The sequence below is a fragment of the Megalopta genalis genome, chromosome 10, assembly GCF_051020955.1.
Source record: "Megalopta genalis isolate 19385.01 chromosome 10, iyMegGena1_principal, whole genome shotgun sequence".
Taxonomy (NCBI): domain Eukaryota; kingdom Metazoa; phylum Arthropoda; class Insecta; order Hymenoptera; family Halictidae; genus Megalopta; species Megalopta genalis.
Window position 1 is genome coordinate 10,385,953 of NC_135022.1, and position 20,175 is coordinate 10,406,127.

The 20,175-nt window shown below is 35.7% G+C and overlaps 1 protein-coding gene and 1 long non-coding RNA gene across 3 annotated transcripts in view; both read left to right on the forward strand.

Moving 5' to 3' along the window:
* Positions 1–20,175, forward strand: part of Dh44 (corticotropin-releasing diuretic hormone 44) — a 64,845-nt gene that overhangs the window by 23,552 nt on the left and 21,118 nt on the right. The gene's annotated exons all lie outside the window — the stretch shown is intronic.
* LOC143260157 (uncharacterized) lies at positions 9,837–10,385 on the forward strand. Its single transcript, XR_013034272.1, has 2 exons — positions 9,837–10,061; positions 10,144–10,385. It is a non-coding gene; the product is annotated as an uncharacterized LOC143260157 (long non-coding RNA).

Below are 20,175 nucleotides of genomic sequence, written 5' to 3' on the forward strand. Positions count from 1 at the left end.
GTTTGCAGTGTCAAATGAGTCCGGACAGCATTAAACATGAAGATAAAGGCTTATTGGTTGTTCCAGTGTAACTGGGAAAATCTAGCTGGCACCGCGTTCGGGTGTTCAACTTCCTCCAGGTAGCACGGTTACAATTGCCAAGCATCGTGAATCTGTTTTCTAAGAAACTTCTGCCATTTAAGTTCGCAGACGCGCAGCCCTGTCCGTTTGATGGATTCGGAACCATTCGCCATGTCAGAACTTCGCAGATAGGGTCTAATTGGCGCTGAATCTTTGGTTAATCCGCATCGCCAAGTTCTGGGCATTGTGAGCCGAAGCTTTTCACCGATCCCTCGATGAGAGTTCAATTTTTTGCGAAATCCTGGCGAATGCTAACTCGTCTCGGGCCGTGACAATGTTGGCAGAACAGAGTGCCATATAAAATTCTCTCTCTGTCTCTCTCTCTCTCTCTCTCTCTCTCTCTGATCGCGTATCATTTGCTTTTTACTTGCATTTTTTATTGACTCTCAAGTGCACAACCTATTTAATTGATATTCCTGCATGACTTAAAGGTAAAGGGCCTAGCTGATTAAGATGGTCAAAATTGCTCTTAGAGATTTTTATTAACTGTTTCACCGTTGGATAGCTGACCAAGAGAAACTCATCCGTGCAAAATTTCAACCCTGTAACTTGTCCTTGAGGGTAGTTACAGGTAACTGCTTCGGTGACTATTTAAAATTTTGAAAAAAAATGTGGCCTTTCTTGAATATTAATTCGCATATTATAGAATTTTTTCAGATTTTTTGATTGTAAGTTGTGATTATCAAAAATGGCTAACCAAAAAAGAATCGGAAAATTAAAGATTTCTCGAAAACAAAAATATGTGCTCTTTTTACACAGAGCTGTACAACTGACTTCCATTTACTGATCTAGTAAAAGAGAACTTCAAATGCGAAAGTTCACATCTAATCCTTTGCCGTACTTCGACGAATCCGACTCGCGATGTAAACTTCTAATAAGAACCTGTAATGCATGGATGTTATTCCGTTCTTTTACGTCGGAATAAATTTCAATTGTCTTGTCACCAATACATAAGTATTCAACTGGAATGTAGGCTCAGAATAAATATAAATTTTTCTTTTTCACCAATACATAAGTATTCAACTGTGTGAATGTAGACTCAGAATAAATATAAATTTTTCTTTTTTATCTAAGAAATTATTACAATTCGAAAAAGCTCTGTCTTGTGCGAGAAGAATGGTATGTCAAGGGGCCTTGGATTTCATTTGAATGAATTGCAAGGAAATGGATAACGATTTAGTAAACTCGTACAAGATTAAACATTTTATAAACTATGATTCGATCTTAAATTCTTTGTAGACTTCCTGGAAACTGTTTCAACCATGTTTGTTACACGTTCTCTGATCTATTCCCGGTACACCACCTCAAGATTTCCTCCACGATTATTAAAGCAATAAACCGACTCGTAACACTGAAAAAGTTTAATAGACTTCCGTGCCCTTTTTTACATGCCGCGCTTATCTTCGGAGTTACATGCTGATAAAACATCCAGCGCGTAAAGCTAGCAACTGCCATCCTGACATGCAAACTTTTCGCGGCCACGAAAAGCAACTGGAAAATCGTGACAGGTCATTTTTTCTCGTCCCCCTAGCTCGATTTCAGTGGGTAAAGAAAGTGTTCGGATACCATTTAAAACGGTGTAACTTTTTTAAAACTGAACCGAACGGCATCGATTTTTGGCGAAGTTAGCGGGACTCGTTTACCTTGCAATGACCTAAATGCTTTTTTTTTAAATTTTGCTATTATTCGAAACGACAAAAAGTAAAAAACTCGCAACTTCCAAGTTTTTTATCCGACTCTGTGTAGAGACTCGTAGATCTACTCTGAGATTTTGTAGATCTCAGTTACTTATGTATATGCATACTGAAAATTTGATCAGAATCAATTAAAGGTGGCGAAAATCGCAATTTTCCACGATCGTCGACCAAAACCCGAGGCAAATGTCCCGATTTTGACATCTTTCAACGCCTGCAGCTTGTCTCTGCGTCAACCGATTTCGATCAAATTTTCAGCACGCATCGGCTAAGAAGTTGGTAAAACGAGAGGTTTTCATTTTGTTTCGTCATCTCAGGTAATACCAAAGTTAAGAAGAGAAAGTATTTCAATCATTGTATACTAAACTAATGCCTCTAACATTTCCAAAGAATTCAAATCGTTTTAGTCGAGTTCTAAAAAACACGCATTACTCAAATTTTTATTCAAATGCTATAGGGTCAGATAAGAAACTTGGAAAATTGTGAGTTTCTCATTTTTTATGTCATTCCAAGCAATAGTAGAAGTTTTAAAAACAAGCATTTGGATCATTGTACAGTTAACTAAGTTCTTCTAACATCTCCAAAAAATCCAAATCGCTTTAGTCCAGTTCTAAAAAAGACAGTTCCACCGTCGCAAAAGGTGACCGAACACTTTTCTCGCCCGCTGTGCGTTATCCGCGGATCAGACCGAAGAACGGAGCTCCGTACATTGTGCGCGCCTATGAATCTGCGAGCTGTGAGCTGCCAATTCGCATTAGAAATTGCATCTTCGAAAAGGGCATCTCCTGGCTCTGTCGCGATGATAGTCCGAGGAAGATGAACTCGGTTACGGCAACGCGTGGTTACGTCGCCCCGACGTTATTCTTAAGGTTTCGTCATCATTGTATACTAAACTAATGCCTCTAACATTTCCAAAAAATTCAAATCGTTTTAGTCGAATTCTAAAAAACACGCATCACTCAAATTTTTATTCAAATGCTATAGGGTCAGATAAGAAACATGGAAAATTGTGAGGTTCTCATTTTTTATGTCATTCCAAGTAATAGCAGAAGTTTTAAAAAAAAGCATTTGGATCTTCAAAAAATCCAAATCGCTTTAGTCCAGTTCTAAAAAACAGTTCCACCGTCGCAAAAGGTGACCGAACACTTTTCTCGCCCGCTGTGCGTTATCCGCGGATCAGACCGAAGAACGGAGCTCCGTATCTCGCGAGGAAATCGCGCGTACATTGTGCGCGCCTATGAATCTGCGAGCTGCGAGCTGCCAATTCGCATTAGAAATTGCATCTTCGAAAAGTGGCCTTGCCTGGCTTTGTCGCGATGATAGTCCGAGGGAGATGTACTCGGTTACGGCGACGCGTGGTTACGTCGCCCCGACGTTATTCTTAAGGTTTCGTCGCCGGAAATATAACGGAGGACGAAGTGGTGGTAGACAGGTGGCAGAGCGGATATCGATTCGCGGGCTGTTCCTTGATGCACGGAAAACTTGTTTCCACGCCCGTGAAAATTTCGAAACCGGCGCAACGGTGCACGCACGAGCGATATGAGCGTATAAGCACGTGACGCGAAAGCATGCGGGTCATGTAAGAGCAACAATTTCGAGGGACGACGGGGGGTCACGCCGCGGAAGCATTTCTTCGATGCGCGTGTGCAACCGGCGACAGGGGAAAAGCTGATGAGCACGTTCTCTGTTTGTCAATTATAGTGGCGAGACCACGTTATTCCACGGAATCAGATAACACTAATGGAAACTGTAGTCCTGCCGTATACGTCCGCGGAACCAGCGCTGTGTTTTTCTCCCCTTTATTTTTTCGACCGGCGTGCTTCTACACGTGGAAACGGGAAACAAGCGGATCGATGTAATTGAATGATGAAATATTAGATCCGCGCCCCCGCCGGAGTTTCGTCGTTTCACTAGAGACCCGTTGGAACGACTTTATCTGTAATGCGATGGACGGGGATACTGTTTTAACCCCTTAACGACCATGACCGTGTAATGCCACTACGCTTTATTGAATTCGATATTATGTTGCATTGTCTGTGCACGTACAGTTGCTCCCGTTAATATTCGAACGCGATACTATTTCCTTATCGTTCGCGGGGTGCGTGATTCAGGTATTACAACACTTATTGTGGAAAACAATTCGTCGTTACTTACCGATTTAAAATACACAAATCATTTTGTTTTAGCAATAACATTTAATTAGTACGATACGTTTACGATCGAAAGTTGTCACATTTTTCATGTCCCACTAATATTTGGACCTTTTGTACGAAAGTAAATATTTCGTTGTTGTCTTCGGTTGTGTTTCTGGGCACAATTATCCTTGTACTCGTCGATTGATACATATTAAATATTTTTATTCTTTCGTTATGTTTATTGTTTAATAAAAAATGATGAAAATATTGGACGAACCTTTTTGTACACCTGTTGAGTTCCACTGATCAGGTAGTTCATATATTTGCGCGAGTACTGATTAAGATAAGTGTGCGTTTAACATTTGGACTCCCGGAGGAGTAAAAATCGTCTATTTCAAAAATTTTTGTCATACTACGATTGCAATTATAAAGACGTTTTTATTGAAAATTATTCGATCGCTCGATTCCTTTATTTTCATATTATAATAAAATTTTACTGATATTAAAATTTTCGAATTTTGCAAGTTTTGTAGAACGTTTTCACAACTTCACTAGGCCCGATAATTAAATGTTGCAGTGTTCAATTGTTCCAGTGTAAGATATGTATTTTCTGTACATTGCAAGTGGATTGTAGGACATTGTGTAACACATTCATAAATCATTTTTTGAAGATTAGAGTTGAAGGAATGTTAAAGATGAAGAGATTTGCTACTACAAAAAACTTCATTAGTGTTTATCGATCTTGCAATTTCATTGTGCCTTACAAAATCGGTATTCTAATTATATAATTTTACATAAGGTAGTATATCGAACTATCTGAGAGAGGTTAATCAGACTAACATTATCAGGGATTTGCCTTTATCTTCAAAAGGGCACAGATAATTGAGTTGGCTTGTGCAACAATACGATCTCAAAGCGCATCTTGCTCACGGCATTAGCTATTGTCAATCGCTAACACAGTTTATAGATAATTCAAAATGTACGTAGTTTGTCTAACATCTAAGCTGACGCATACTCGGCTTTAAAATATTCGGCAGCAGCTTCGCGCAGCATTCCCACCATAAACATTCCTAAATTCTTGCGGGTGGCCTTGATGTGTACCCTTAAGAAATCCCAGAATGCCCCTCGTTCTTAAACTTCAAAGGACCCGCCTGCTAAAAGCGTATTTGGTTTTTGTTCACTTTGTTAATACACTTCAAAAATCTGTTGCGCGCAGGAATCACTCGAAATATGTACTCTGCAATCTTCGGTTTCATCAGTCATGTTTAGTAAAACTGTTTTCAGATTACACAAGAACAATGAAAAATCTTTTTCATACTGAAAAAAGGCCCGAAAAATTCTGCATTTTTTCAATATTGTAAATCGTATTCATTAAACGTGTGATCATTGATCTACGCGTACTATTCTGATCGCAGAAAAGCAAAATGAAAATCTTGCACGTGCTAAAAAGAAGCTCCCAAACATTTCTCATTCTTCAGTTTTATTTTTATAAATTACCCTGAATGAAATTCTCGTCATTTTCTGTTCCGTATTTAATTTGAACTTCGACTGCACGGAAACAATTGAAAATCTTTTATGTTCTGATAAACATTCCTCGTTCTTCAGCCGTACAAATTGTTCTGAATAAAATACTAGCCATTTTCTGTTCCAGTTTTTATTTTAGTTTCAATCGCGCAGAAGCAAAGGAAAATCTTTTATATCCCAAAGATTCTACGTTCTCCAATTTTATAAATCATTTTCTCTGTGTTCATCGTTTCTTTGATTATTCTAACGGCTTCCAGAAGTTTTCGTCTTCCGATGTATTCGAGGATTCAAATAGGATAAAGCTTGTATTAGGTCTACCGGAAAGTTCTGTCCGATAGTGTTACTTCAAGTTTCAATCCATATGCACATGTTGATTCGAGACATATACGACTCTCTCTTTATCATTGCATTTACACACATGTACTCTCCCAAATAAACTGAAACAAATATGTCTCGTGTCATTATTAAGCGAGACGCGATCGTGAAAACATGGCTACCGATGATAATGCCAGACCACATGCTGCTTTGGCGACTCGTCGGAAAATCGCAGAGCTAGGCTGGCAAATTCTGTTGCATCCACCATACTCCCCAGACCTAGCACCCTCCGATTATCACTTGTTTCTCTCTTTGCAAAACCTTTTACAGGAAAAAAAATTCAAAACCGAAACTGATGTCAACCAAGCACTGGTCGAGTTCTTCGCCTCTAAAAATAAATCATTTTTTAAAAATGGCATTTACAAGTTGCCATCGCGCTGGCAAGAAGTCAATAAGTAACGATGGAAAGTATATTCTACAGTAAATATTATTAAATGTATGAAAATCGTGTTATATTTCAAGTCAAAAACGGACAGAACTTTCCGGTAGACTTAATATAATCTATTCCTTGATTAAAATGCAATTAAGCTCGTCTTCGATGTGCAAAGAATTCTCCTATGGACACGTAATCTTTGAAATAGGATTAAACATTTTCGGCCGGCGTGAAATGAGGGTGCGTTGAATGAATTTTCATAAGTCTGGCAATTTGCATCGGATACAAGGCCAGGCAAGATGGAAGAAGTGGTTGTATAAACTTTCTCAGGAGAATCGCTTCGCCACTGTTTTGAGTACTTTTGTTCCAACATTGCCATGACTCAGTGTACCGTTACAAATGTTGTCTAAATATTTAATCGTTATTTTATTATATTCTTCGCGAGAAATTCTTTTTAAATGCAGATAGTTAGAATACCAGCTGTGAATTTGCTGTGCTGGTTCATTAACTTAAAGTAGCACAATAATATAATAACAATTCTATTTCAATTTATGCTTTTACGTTAAATATTTTACTGACACGCAGCCTCTACTATTACATTTCGAGTTCACAATCATAAAAACTAAACCAGTATGCAGTTAAGCTATATGATTAAAAGAAGAGAATTAAAAAAAGAAATCAAATAAAGTTTTTTATTTCTCTATATTGTTTTAACTTGTACTTATTTTTCTTTTATTTCTGAATAAATAGTCATGTATTTGTTGCTACTCCATTCTTCTAACTTGCGCTATATTCACAAAAAAATGAAAATATAAATATATAAAACGAAACAAAAGGAGCACAGTATTAACTAAATTTTTAATAATGTTAATGGCACGTGTCTGTAGCACTCGCAACGTTTAGGAAGCTAGATGAAAGTTGCAGGATGCACTTACAGGTGCGCGAAAGTTTCACAGTTTTTCGTCACGCACTTTTTATGGCCCAGGAACGGGAGTAAATAATTGAATTGCACCGCAGTCGTATAGTTACGACCGGGACAGATGCACCAGTAATTCTTTAACCACTTGGCTGCGTCCATCTATTTTTGAGATCGATTTCGTATGCGTTTTTTTATCGATCGCACTGCACGCAGTTTCTTTTAGCAAGTTGTTTTAGAACTGTTCTAAAATGTGCGAAATTTATAAATGAGCCGTTTATTTCGAAAGTGGCATAAGTCACTTTGTTTTCAAGTCGACATATTTAAGGGTTTGCGTTTTAACACGTTTCAAAATATGGATGCTAACTTTCGAGAAGATTTACTTGTATTTGTTATCTCAGGATACTGATATTTTTCTCGGTATAAATAATTTCGTATAAACATTAAAAAATCACCACTTTTCATTACGGTAAAGTGACTTATGCCACTTTCATAATAAACGGCTCAAATATGTTTCGCAAACATTTTAATCTAAATCATTGGAGAAGTATTTTTGTTGTAAGATGTGAAATTGACATTTCCTTATATGAGACGTCAGACTCGGAAGTCGACGCTTTGACTTATTTTCGTCAGGAAATTCCTCCCACAAATCGTGAGTTCTTTTGTCGAACTGGTTTCTTTTGTCGATACGTCCTAACTGCATTCGAGACAAGTTTATGCAACGATATTTCTGCCTCCGATAGGATCAGAAAAGGAAATGTTTTCAAGGTATCATATTTTGATATTTGCCATTTTATTGTTTCAAAAAATTCGTCCGTTCTCGTGGAATATCTCGTTATAATAGCTTTTCCACAATTGATTTTAGTATTTACAAGAGTTACTTTTAGAAGTAACATTAGATCCTTCTTCAGGAAAATAAATCACGGAAAGGTTTTCAACTCCGTTGTCGAGTATTTATAGTAGAAATATATCATCTATCTGAGTACGCGGTACACACTTGTAACAATGAACACAATTTTTATCGATACGATCGAGCCTATCATTTTCATAATTTCAAAAGTATAACGTTTCTAATTGTAAAAATAAGTATTCCCATTAGAACAGATGCGACGAATTCAATAATTGATGATACAGGAACAAATCATTTTTCATTTCTCGTATATTTAAAAATCGTCCACATAAATATTGTTAAAATGCGTTCGTTTTTTTTCATAAAAAATAAAATATTGATTTTTTGCAAATTTCTCTCGATTTCAGCCAAATTCGTATAAGTCCAATATGAATAGTAGCTGGTAGCCAACGTCCAGAATGGTTCGGAGTACTAAAGGGTTAATAATATGTAACAATAGACTTACCGGAAAAAACGTTCCCGGCACTTCTTCGCATTACTGTAATCAGCCCGATGGAACTAAATAATATATTCGGTGTCCCAGTTCTGTTTCGTCTGATCAAACAACTTCTGATAGGGGCGTTATTAGCCGGTTCAGCGACGATACACTGGACACAAAGTGAAACTGTTGGAAGCAGCCTAGCGCGTGGGCAATAACTAATCCGCCCCCATTCGAAAATCTAGCAAGGTCACCGGGTCGGTTGCGCATGCAGCGCGGAAGACGAAAAAATGCCGGGAAACGAGGTAGATTATGCCCCGAAGCTGCAACGTAGTCGGAACGGGCGCGTTTCGAACGAACGAACAACATTTACAGGCGTGACTAAACCGAGTTTGCAGGGCGACGCGATAAATCAAGCTTCCAAATTGTGTTTTACATGCAGTATCGTAATTTCGCCGTTCTTTTTACTCCGGGGATCCTCGCGCGCGAGCTCGGCGCGCGCTCTCTATTCATTTGAATTTCAATGAGAAAGTAAATAACGAAGACGAGCTAGCGAAACGATCGAGCGGGAGACGAGAAAAATGTATATATATATATATATATAAAAAAATGTATATATATATATATATATATATATATATATATATATATAGAGAGAGAGAGAGAGAGAGAGAGAAAGAGGGAGAGTGGAGAAGAGAGAAAAATAAAGGAAAAAATGTAGGTGGAAGATGCGAAAACTGTTTAATGTCCCGTAGTGTCGGGAACAGTAGCCGGCCGTTTCTCTCGGTAAATTAAATTCAGTCACGTGCGAGGGCGAGCCCACTGTCGGCTACTACTCCGAAATTAAATCGCGAGATTGCGTGTCGCAGCTTCGAAATTATGAATGGGGGATCTTTTCGGCGCGACGCGACGTGCTCTCCGTTGTCACGCGTCAATGAGCCCCTCCGTGTAAACGAGCGTGAGATTGGATCGTCGATACTAATTACCGACTGCGGATTTTCTGTGTTCGTTCGTTCGTACGTGGCAGAATCAGCTGGACAAATACGAAACACGGTACGGGGGTTAGGAGAATTTAAGGGTACCGCCACCCTCCGGCAACAATTTTTCGGCCACGCAGAATGATACGAAGACGCGATACATCAAATCTTCTTCGACATAATGGAGCAAGAATGGAAAATTTCATTTTCTTTTATAAGATTAGCATTATTGAGATAACGTTATATAATAACGTATGTACATATATAAAAGTAACATGTGTAGATTCAAAATGATCACAAAATTCGGGAATTAAGAATTGAAAGCAACGTAATATTATTAACTGTTGTCATTTTTTAACCGTGCTGAATCGAATGAAATCTGTGTAAAAAGGAAATTGAATTTATTTCCCCTAGACCGTGTTAAACGAAAACCGTGTAAAAACGGAATTGGGTCTGCACTGAAAAATAATGGACAGACAAAATAATCCGTGGAAATAAGTGTTTGGTCGATGAGAAACTATGTGTATGGGAAAAATATATTCGATCGTATTGCAATTAATACGATGAAGAAATAAACGATAATTTATATAAAATTCACATTTCTCAATATTTAGTCTTGGTATGATTTCTATCAGATTTCCGTACTTTGTTGCAGCAATTTCATGCCACGATCTCTTAATTGCTTTCATTTCTGTTTCCAGGTTTTCTTTTGGCGTAGTAATTTCTTCCACGCTGCCCATTTTTCTAACGAACTTAAATCACGGCTGTTCGCTCACCACTTCCATTATCTTGATCTTTCAAATAATTTAAAATCTAACACGTTCGTGTGAAAAATGATGAATTGAATGACAAACGATGGAGTATCAAATGCCTCTTATTTCTGTATCTTCTTACCTAAAAACTCTCTTACACAAGTCAAGCAAAAATAAACGCAATACTGAAACAGTAGTTCCAATTTAATACGATGCTCGTGTCAGAAAATGATGAGATTATTACGACTTCTTTTGTGGGAATAAACTTTCTTGGAATGCCTTTAACCCTTCGAGGACGAATGTCGACCTATTTGACGACATCAAAACTGTACATCTTATACCAGAAGTTGTGCAAACGTATAATTTGATTATGTACATAAAAAAAACATTACAGGATGTATCGTTGATTTTTCGCAATTTTTAAGTTTCATGCATGCTAGTTCTGCGAGGAAAATATACAAATTCTCGTCCACAAAGGGTTAAACTATGAGAAAACACTTTTCGAAGTTGCATTTGTTTATTTGTTTAATAGACAGCGTACAATCATGACATACATTCGAAACTTATCTCAATCATGCGAATAATGAATCACATACTTAAATAATAACCTTATTGGTGAACCTTAAAATAACCTTCTTTCATGAGAAAGATTGTATATTATTAATAAAAAATGTCGTAAATAGTCTATTGACTAAAAGAATCATTATGCTAAAAATGGAATCAATTGTTCACTATCGTAAGAGTACACACGTTTCTTTTTCATTTTAAAATTGTGCACATGCATAAATGCAAAAACATCTGCAGTCCGGTCGTGAATGAAATGACTGCAGTATTTTTGAAAGCATAATTTTAAAGTATCGTACTTTTAATTTATGCAGGCGAAGAAAAATCGTTTTTGTGAGCTTGTTACATGAGGTAACTTGTCGCTTTAATTTCTCGAAATTAACGCGGACGATTTTTATATTGCACACAGACTACGCAGTAAAATTAATTAAAAACTAAGCACGAATTACAAAAATTAGTAGATATTTAAATACAATTTTATTTCAACTCCATTTAAATCCTTAATCAAGGAAATAAAGCTGCAGTTTCTTGAAGTCTGTCCATTCAATTTAAAATTTGCATACAAATTTTCAACCTAGCAATGGCGGTCTGTAATGATGGAACAGAAAATTTAAATGGCACACGCCAAGGAATTTTTGTAAGGTACAGAGGAGTTAATGCTGATAGGAGTGTCGGAAGAACAAGAAAAAAAAAGAAAGTTACTAAGAGTAGGTGCAGACGGTAGGTAGCAAAGTGAAATAAGAAAGAAGAAAAGAAGTGGAAAGGAACAAAAGAAGTAAAGAAGGGAGCAGAAGTAATAGAGAAAGGTAGAAGAATGAGCAGGTTGAGCCTGTTTCTGTTCGTCGTGGATAAAAGTGCGAACAAAATGACAGAGCAGTATAATATATATATATAGTATATATAATATATATATATATATATATATATATATATATATATATATATATATATATATATATATAGTAGTATATATAATAGTAGTATATATAATAGTATATATATAATATATATAGTAGTATATATAATAGTATATATATAATATATATAGTAGTATATATAATATATATATAGTATAATAAATATAATATAATATAATAATATAGTATAATAAATAATAATGGAAAGGCTATACAAAATCAATAAAATGGAATTTTTAAAGTTGTTTCAAAAAGGCTTCGGAATTCTTTAGTGAAAACGCAATAAATTGAACAGAAAATAATTTATCAAATACATTACAAGTTCGCAATTTGTGAAGGAAATCTTTGACAAAGTCTCAACGTCGTTGCAGTTTCGCGGACAGCGAACGTTGCCAAAGTAAAAGAATGTTACAGAGCAAAAAAAAAAGGCGATAATGAGCATGCGTACAACATTGGGTACCAAACGGTACAATATTGTGCCATTATTTGCCAACGCGAACGTCTACGTCTCGTTCGCTTGTTAACGAGGCAACATTTGAATAAGTTGACCGTTTTTCTGAACAGTGCACTAGATTGAGCAATCTCCTTCATCTTTTTCTGATTTGCATTTCTAGACGTTCAAAGCTTTTCGTTCGGCACGTTATTTCGCGACACTTCGTTTTCTACATCGCTATTATTATCGAATCACGGAGTTCTCTGTGAATTCCCATTTGAAACAACGTTTATTGACACTATTTCTGCCGAAGGTATCGAAACATATATTTTTTTAATAATTCCTACTTAACTCTACTTTTACCATAAGGGTTGTGTAGGACATCTTTTAATCATTTTTAATAGAAGTTATTTCCCTTGTTCTATATTTTCCATGCAATCACTTCTCGACGTTTTTTTATTAATTAATCAAATTGATTCGGTAAATTATATATCATAAAATATCGATAAAAATAATATTAATCCGCGGACCAATTTTCACAACTATACAATCGACGATACTTACGACTACTTTATCAGCTCCTCGAAACATATTTTTGAAAATACTTCTATTAGAACTATTAGTCTTTATGCTGTACAATTTATTTTATCTAATCGCTAAAAGTGATTTATAATCGTCATTATAAACGACGATCTAAACGGTCTGTTAATACGAAAGTATTCCTATAATTAAAAACGGTACGTCATGAATACCATGAACGTATATAGGCCGCTTGAAAAGGATAATTTACGTATGAAAATGGCAAGTTTTAATGATAGACTTTTTATCGAATCTTGTAATATCTTGTAATATTTTTTTACACATCGAATTAATTCCACGTGAATTCCATCAAATGATTCCATCAAATTCGTTACAGCAAGCCGAAGTGTTGATACAAATCTAAAAAGAAATCCAATTTTACTTGAAACATTTGTAAACGAAAAATTCATTCAGCAATCTCCATCAATCAAAACTTTCTATGAAACTGTTCTGAATGCAATTTCAATGAACGATACTTTAAATCGCCGGAGGAGATGCGAACACGAATAATTTCAATAATTACATCTCGACTAGTACGACCATAATATCGTTAGGGCGATGTCAATATATTAATTTTGATACTTGCCAATGTTCTCCGGTTCGTCCTGCTTATTATTTCGAAAATTACAATCGGCAAACGCATGCGAACGCATTTCATTAGCGCAACCAAAGCAAATTGGGGCTGTTAGCGACACGTCGAATGCATTTGAATTTTATTTGATTACGTAGATGCGTTTGATGGCAATTAATCGCCTGATCCTTGCGCTACGACGACTACTACTCGCACAACGGCCGATATCTTCTTATTACAAATGCATCGATCACGGTACAATTGGTAAACAGTGATTGGAATTTCTAATTTCGTCAATACGTGATCGAATCGTGTTGTGCGTTTAAATAAGCCATTAACAATTCCGTTCACCGTGCACCACGCGATTTGTCAAGGACTCGAAATCATCGTTAGAAGCTTTATTTCTACGAACAATTAATTGTTTCGTACGCAAACTTCTTAGCTGATGTTCAAAAGCATTCTTTTCATGATTCCTGCCATTATTTAATCTGTTACATTTTGGTATTTCTGTAAAAAACGAAATTCGCTCCTTTCTTTTTTATTTTATTTGATTCTTAATTTTAATTTTGCCGCTTAATCTGTGCCACGTTTCACAATATTTATGTGAAATGTTAAAATCGCGTTTTTCATTTGATTCGATTTTTTTATTTCAATTTTATTTGCTTCTCGATGTTATTCTTACTTCGATGTTAGCATTGAATTTATGTTGCATATTAGTATTTCTGTAAGAAGTTAAATTCACGATTCCAGTATTATTATCGTATAACTAGTGTTCCTTGTTGGCACAGTTCTGTCGACCGAAATTAGAAAATGCGCGATAGATTCAGTTCTAGAAAAGCAAGGTAGCATGTTCGTGGAACGACGTAATTGTTTCTTTAAGGCGAAGACGTTCAATTAGAAGTTACTTCTTGGGACCCGAATGGCATTGTTACCGTCCGGAACGAAGCGCGCGTTGACAAGGATTTAAATAAAAGAATCGCGACTTTAATCTATATCGGATTAAGTAAGAAGAACCGTTTCGGCGGACGGTGTTCTCTTCGTTCTCGTAGAAGCTAATAAGAGCATGCGAAAGCCCGTATTTTCCCGCACGGAGTTCCGACGATTAAACGTTATATCGCGCCGTTGCGTTGGCGGGACGGGAAAAAGAGCGAAAAGGGCGGTCGGGAAACGGACTAAATTAATTTTCATTTAGCAACCGAGACAGCGTTTTGCGTACGGAAATTAAATATTTGTCGGAAACTGTACGGGAACCGGTCTTCATTTCGTGAGATATACGGAAACGGTGCGCGATCCCATAGCGGTTACCAAATTCCATTCCAATAGTACCAAAGTAAATTGAGAGTTATTAATATTTGTTATGCAATCAACGGTTTTCGAACGATTTAAAATGATCCCTTTCATGCTACGCTTTTATTTGGAAAATTATTCCTTTCACTGCTACTTCTTTTTTTATTCGCCATTGTTATTCAAGCTTTTACAGTCCGCTTTTATTTCATATCTTGTTACAACATCGTGTAATTCGAATATGTGCCCATTCGACCGAAAAATACTACGATTATTTTTCATGCACCATAAAATTGCAACGTTTGCGGATGCAACGTAACTCTATAAAATAAATAAATATTGCTTTGCTATTGAGTCTCGATCCAATGCAAACAGAATGTCGCGCGTAGCTCGTCACAGAAAAGGCTTTAGCGACTCCATTTTAGGTGTACAAATTAATTCATGGTTCATCATCCTTTTGCATACTTATTGTTAGTAAAATATGATTTAATCTCGAAAATAATTTCAATCACACTTCGCGTGTATATATTCTACTTTATAGGTACTATAAAATAAGATAGAGGTGTTCATCGAGTCTAGCGAATCTGATGATACCCCGTTTTAGGTGCGGACGGCTTACAATTTTCGAGATACAGTGACTCGCATTAATGTTCGGACACGATATCATTCGAAAAATTATTGCTCCTTTTTATTGTTTATGATAGTATTATTGAATCAATTGTTTTCTCATATATTAATTTTTTAATTATGAGTTCGATCGTGTTCAGTGATCGCTTTGATCGCATTTTCAAAAATGATATATCTTACATTAATAACAAAATAAATATTGGCTGCTATTGGAGAAATAATATGTCAAGATAACACGTGCATTCAAGGAATATTCATTAATATGCTTAGGTATATAATGAACGTTTTAATAATTATGCATGTAGTCATTATAATTCAATTCATAATGATGTAAAAGAAAATATTATATATTGTATAATCTATTGTATAATACATTATATAATATATTGTACAAAACATTGTATAATGTATTTTATAATATATATATAATATATTATTTTAATATAATAATATATAATATATTACATTATAATATAATATTTTAATATAATAATATATAATATATTACATTATAATATAATATTTTCATATAATATAATATATAATATATTATATTATAATCTTATTATGTATTATATAATATTGAATAGAATATTGATAAAAATGATTATCGGTGAAATCAGAACGTCAACAAAATCTGGTGTTACTGACAACGGATGTCTCGGTACAGTAGTAACATCGATGAAAACAGAATTCCAATAAAAGCATATTACAAGTGAAAAATCAGGTGAAACGGATTCAATTAATTGTATGGATCATGAATTACGCCTAATAGTTTCGAAATCCTACACTGCTCTCATCGAGAAATTTAAAAATAATGGAAAACGTCAACGAAAAAGATTTACTACGAAAACGTGCGAAACGAGGATAATAACTTGAAAGGCTCTAATGCGAAACCTGTGTAATACAGCGTTTACGATGAGACGCGGGTGTAAGTAAAGACACCGGAACAAATTTGTTTGATGGCGGAGGATAGCGACCGAAATGCGGCCATAAATTCGCCGGCCGGCCGGCCGGCCATTTCGCCTCGGTTTGTATTTTAATTTATCCGGCAACCGGTCTTATTACTCCGTTCTCCCTTATCTGTACCGCCGTTTTTTCGTCGCCGGCTCGGTCTAGGGACCCGTAACGACTCCAAATGAACGTTTACGCTTCCCTTTCCGGTCACTCGAAACGAGCACCCCGTGTTCGCTCCCTCGGCGCGGATAGATCCGAGACGACTGGTATTAGGAATCGGTGCCGAGAAATCATTTCGCGTCGCTGGCTCTGTTTGTCGCAATCATTGAATATTAGCGGAGAATACGAAGCCCCGGGATCAAGGTGATGAAGCCGGGAAGTCCCGCTTCTTCTTATATCCGGCGCTCTTGCGTCACTTTATCACTTTTTTGCACCGTTCCTTACGCTCTCATTACGTGCAATCCTGTTGAAATATCTCGAGCATGCGAATCTTTTGCGAATCACATTGCCGGGTTAGTCGCGTACCTCTTTACTCGGATCACGCAAATTCTTGATTTTGCATTTAGATTGTTTGTTTGCTAAGAAAAAATTCTATTACGTTGCTGTATCTATGCTATTTTGTACAGCAAAAAAGCCACTGAATTTATCGTGAACGATTTTTCTGATGTTTGTATTATTTATTGATAAATAAAAATGAATAATATAAATGTGAGTAATAATATAATATATATAATATAATATATATAATATAAATATAATAATATATATAATATAAATATAATAATATATATAATATAAATATAATAATATATATAATATAAATATAATATATATATATATATATAAAAAGAACTCGACTGTAGAAGAAAATTTTCAGTCGAGAAATTCGATCAAGAACTTGAATTCAAGGTCAGTCATTTTAAAACATGTAAATCGGGCGAACCTTTCCTTGCAGAGGAACGTTTATTTTTAGTAAATCAGAAAAATTAGTTACCTTTTCATCAATAATTATCTCTATAATTCTCTAGTAGGTTTCAATTCCTCGTATTTTTTTTTCGATAAACGCGTTAGAGAAATTTAATTCATTAAAAAAATTTTATTCGACGGTCGTACAAAAAGCCATTGAACTTTTCACGACCAATTTTAATTTAAGGGATCAGCATTTTTTATTAACATACGCAGTTACTTTGAAGCATTCGAAAAAAACCTGCGGAGTTCACTAATTTTAGCCGTTGTTTGACTAACCAATGATTATTACTTCTCATTTTTTCTGCAGTCATACTGCTGCGTGTCTCCTCGTTACACGAGATCTCGTTGAATCTGTAGCGAAAAAGCACATATAGCATTGTTTGGTGAAACAAGCCTCGTTATCAATTATATCACAGAGGTACGAAGTAATTAATTTTTGCGAATCGCTCGTATACATGTATATTTCCTTCATTCATTTATTAAATTTGAATACGACCAGGGTATTGATTAATTCGTACGCAGAAATTAGTTCGACCTCCTTTCGAACGTATTCATTCCATGAAATGTTCCCGATGATAATTAATTGAAGAGATTTTCGTATCGATCGTACCGCACAAAGCTGAAAGTGATCGAGCAAGGAATAAGAAAAAAAGAATGACAGACTATTCTATTGGGTTTGCAACCAAGTAATTGCCGATTTGTTCGATGAAATAAAAAATTTTTTTTACTTGGAACGAAGTTTAATCTGTAATGTATTTTCCATTTTGTTCGATGACCTTTTGCCACCTCTCCGACAACTTGAAAATTCCATGCTCGTAGAAAGTCTGATCCTTTTCGGCCAAAAACTGAGTTAAGCGAGATTTTACAGCGTCATCGTCGTTAAAAGTTTTACCACGAAGGGAGTTGTCCAGGGATCGAAATAACTGGTAATCCGATGGCGCGAGATCAGGGCTATATGGTGGGAGTAACATCAATTCCCAAGCAATATCCATCAATTTTTGCCGAGTGGACAAATACGTGTGCGGCCTAGCATTGTCCTGCTGGAAAATGACACCTTTACGATCGACCAATTCTGGTCGCTTTTCCTTGACCGCTGCATTCAATTTGTCCAGTTGCTAACATTCACGGATAATAAAAAATAACATAATAATAATAATAATAATTTTATAATATAACATTTACGGATATCATAAAAATGGAAGTGAGAGACATCTATTACTTAGTTGCCAAGCCAATATGAACGAAGGATGACACTCCCGGTAAATTCAAGAACTCCTGTTTCTTTGAAGACGGTGCCAGGCCACGTGTTGCGATTGTCTCGACGAAGAATTGTTCTCTGCATGCTCAAACGTCTGAGAATATATGTAGTCGTACTACTCGCAGCGATCGTATTTCAACGACTCGCGTTATTTATGTCACTGTGAATAAGTATACCTTAATGTGTAGCGGATATAATAAATTGTATTGGGGGCTCGCAGACAATGCAACAAATATTTATCGCAGAGAAAGTATATCCGAATGTCCACGCACAGATGATCGATGAAAATTGCGCCGTCATGACTTTATCAAACATTTGAGATCTAAAGTCAAGAGTTACGACCTTACCTGTGATGTTATTTATTCGCGACTTTTCTCATTCGCGAACAATCTATTTTAAACAAAAAGTGTGTCGAATATTAAAATTTAGAATAGACCTAACACGAACGTACATGATTTTCAATGTTCCTGTTCCTAGTTTTCAATCTTTTAAATGTAAAATAAACGTATATATAAGGTGTTTCGCAAATGTTATAATACGCAAAAAAAAACTGTGTTGGACAATTTTTTCCCTAAATTCTAGTAATAGTAATAGTGATTATGCGTATTATAATTAATTAATTATATAATATTATATTATTATATTATATTATATATTAATATAATATTATTATAATTAATTAATTAATTATGCGTGATTATGCGTATTATAATGTATGCAATTATGTACAAATGTAATAAACAGATTCCGATTTGATGCGTTTATCACAAAAATGAGATGGTAAAAATATCAGAAAGAGATTAAGTGAATTCGAGAACATGAGTGTATTATTGAAACCATTAGAAATAGAACCAATGTTCCGTTTAATTCCAGCAATTAATGTAGAAACTTTTTATTTTGCACAAGGATCTGCCGTTCGGTAAGAACCAGATCGATTGTCGATTATTCGCGATAAACTTGCCAGTAAATGCCGTCGTTGCCTAAAAAGAAGAGGGAATGGTGGTGGCGTATCATTAGGCAATGAAAACTGAACGTAATAAGTGGCCTTTTAACAGGAAATATCGTAACAGGCTGCATTTAACCAGATTTAGCGTGAATTAAATTTCTGCGGGTCGTTTGATCTTCGCACCATATTCCGTAGACGATCGATCAGTGAACATAACGACATTACTCACGTTAATAATTATCATTTTTATACCTTCTTCGAGGATGTCACGGAGATTGCGTTCATTAACGATGTTACTTAAATCACTGTAGCCCGGCTTTCTCTTCGCGCAATTTACGAAGATTTTCAGTTTTTAATACTCGATTCTGTATTGGATGAACGCGCATTGGTTGGAATAATCACGATATGTGATCATTGGACTGCTTGTTTTATACTTTCACGGCAAATACGAATATGCGAACACACTAAAAAAACAAATGATTATTAATGAAATCCCTTGGTAGATGGCACGAATGTCCCTTCATTGCTACTTCTTTTTGAAACGAAATATGAATGCGAAGCGTTTGCATAAACGCCCTCTGAATACTAATTAGTGGACCGCGAGTTTCATGGCGTTTTTCAATTATACGAGACGCGATGACATTTACAATTTTACTGAGAATTAAGATAACTTCTGTACATTGTCATATACCGGTTTAAATCAAGTCATCGGGAATTGGTCCACGAAGGTCAGAACTTGCATAAAAGTCCACGGTGCGATAATAAATATCACTTGTCAAGCCACTCGAGGGTAATAATAGTAACAAGACAATATGGCGGCAGTTAAGAACAAAACTCTAATAAACTCTGATATTACTGGTAGAGCTAAAATGGAAC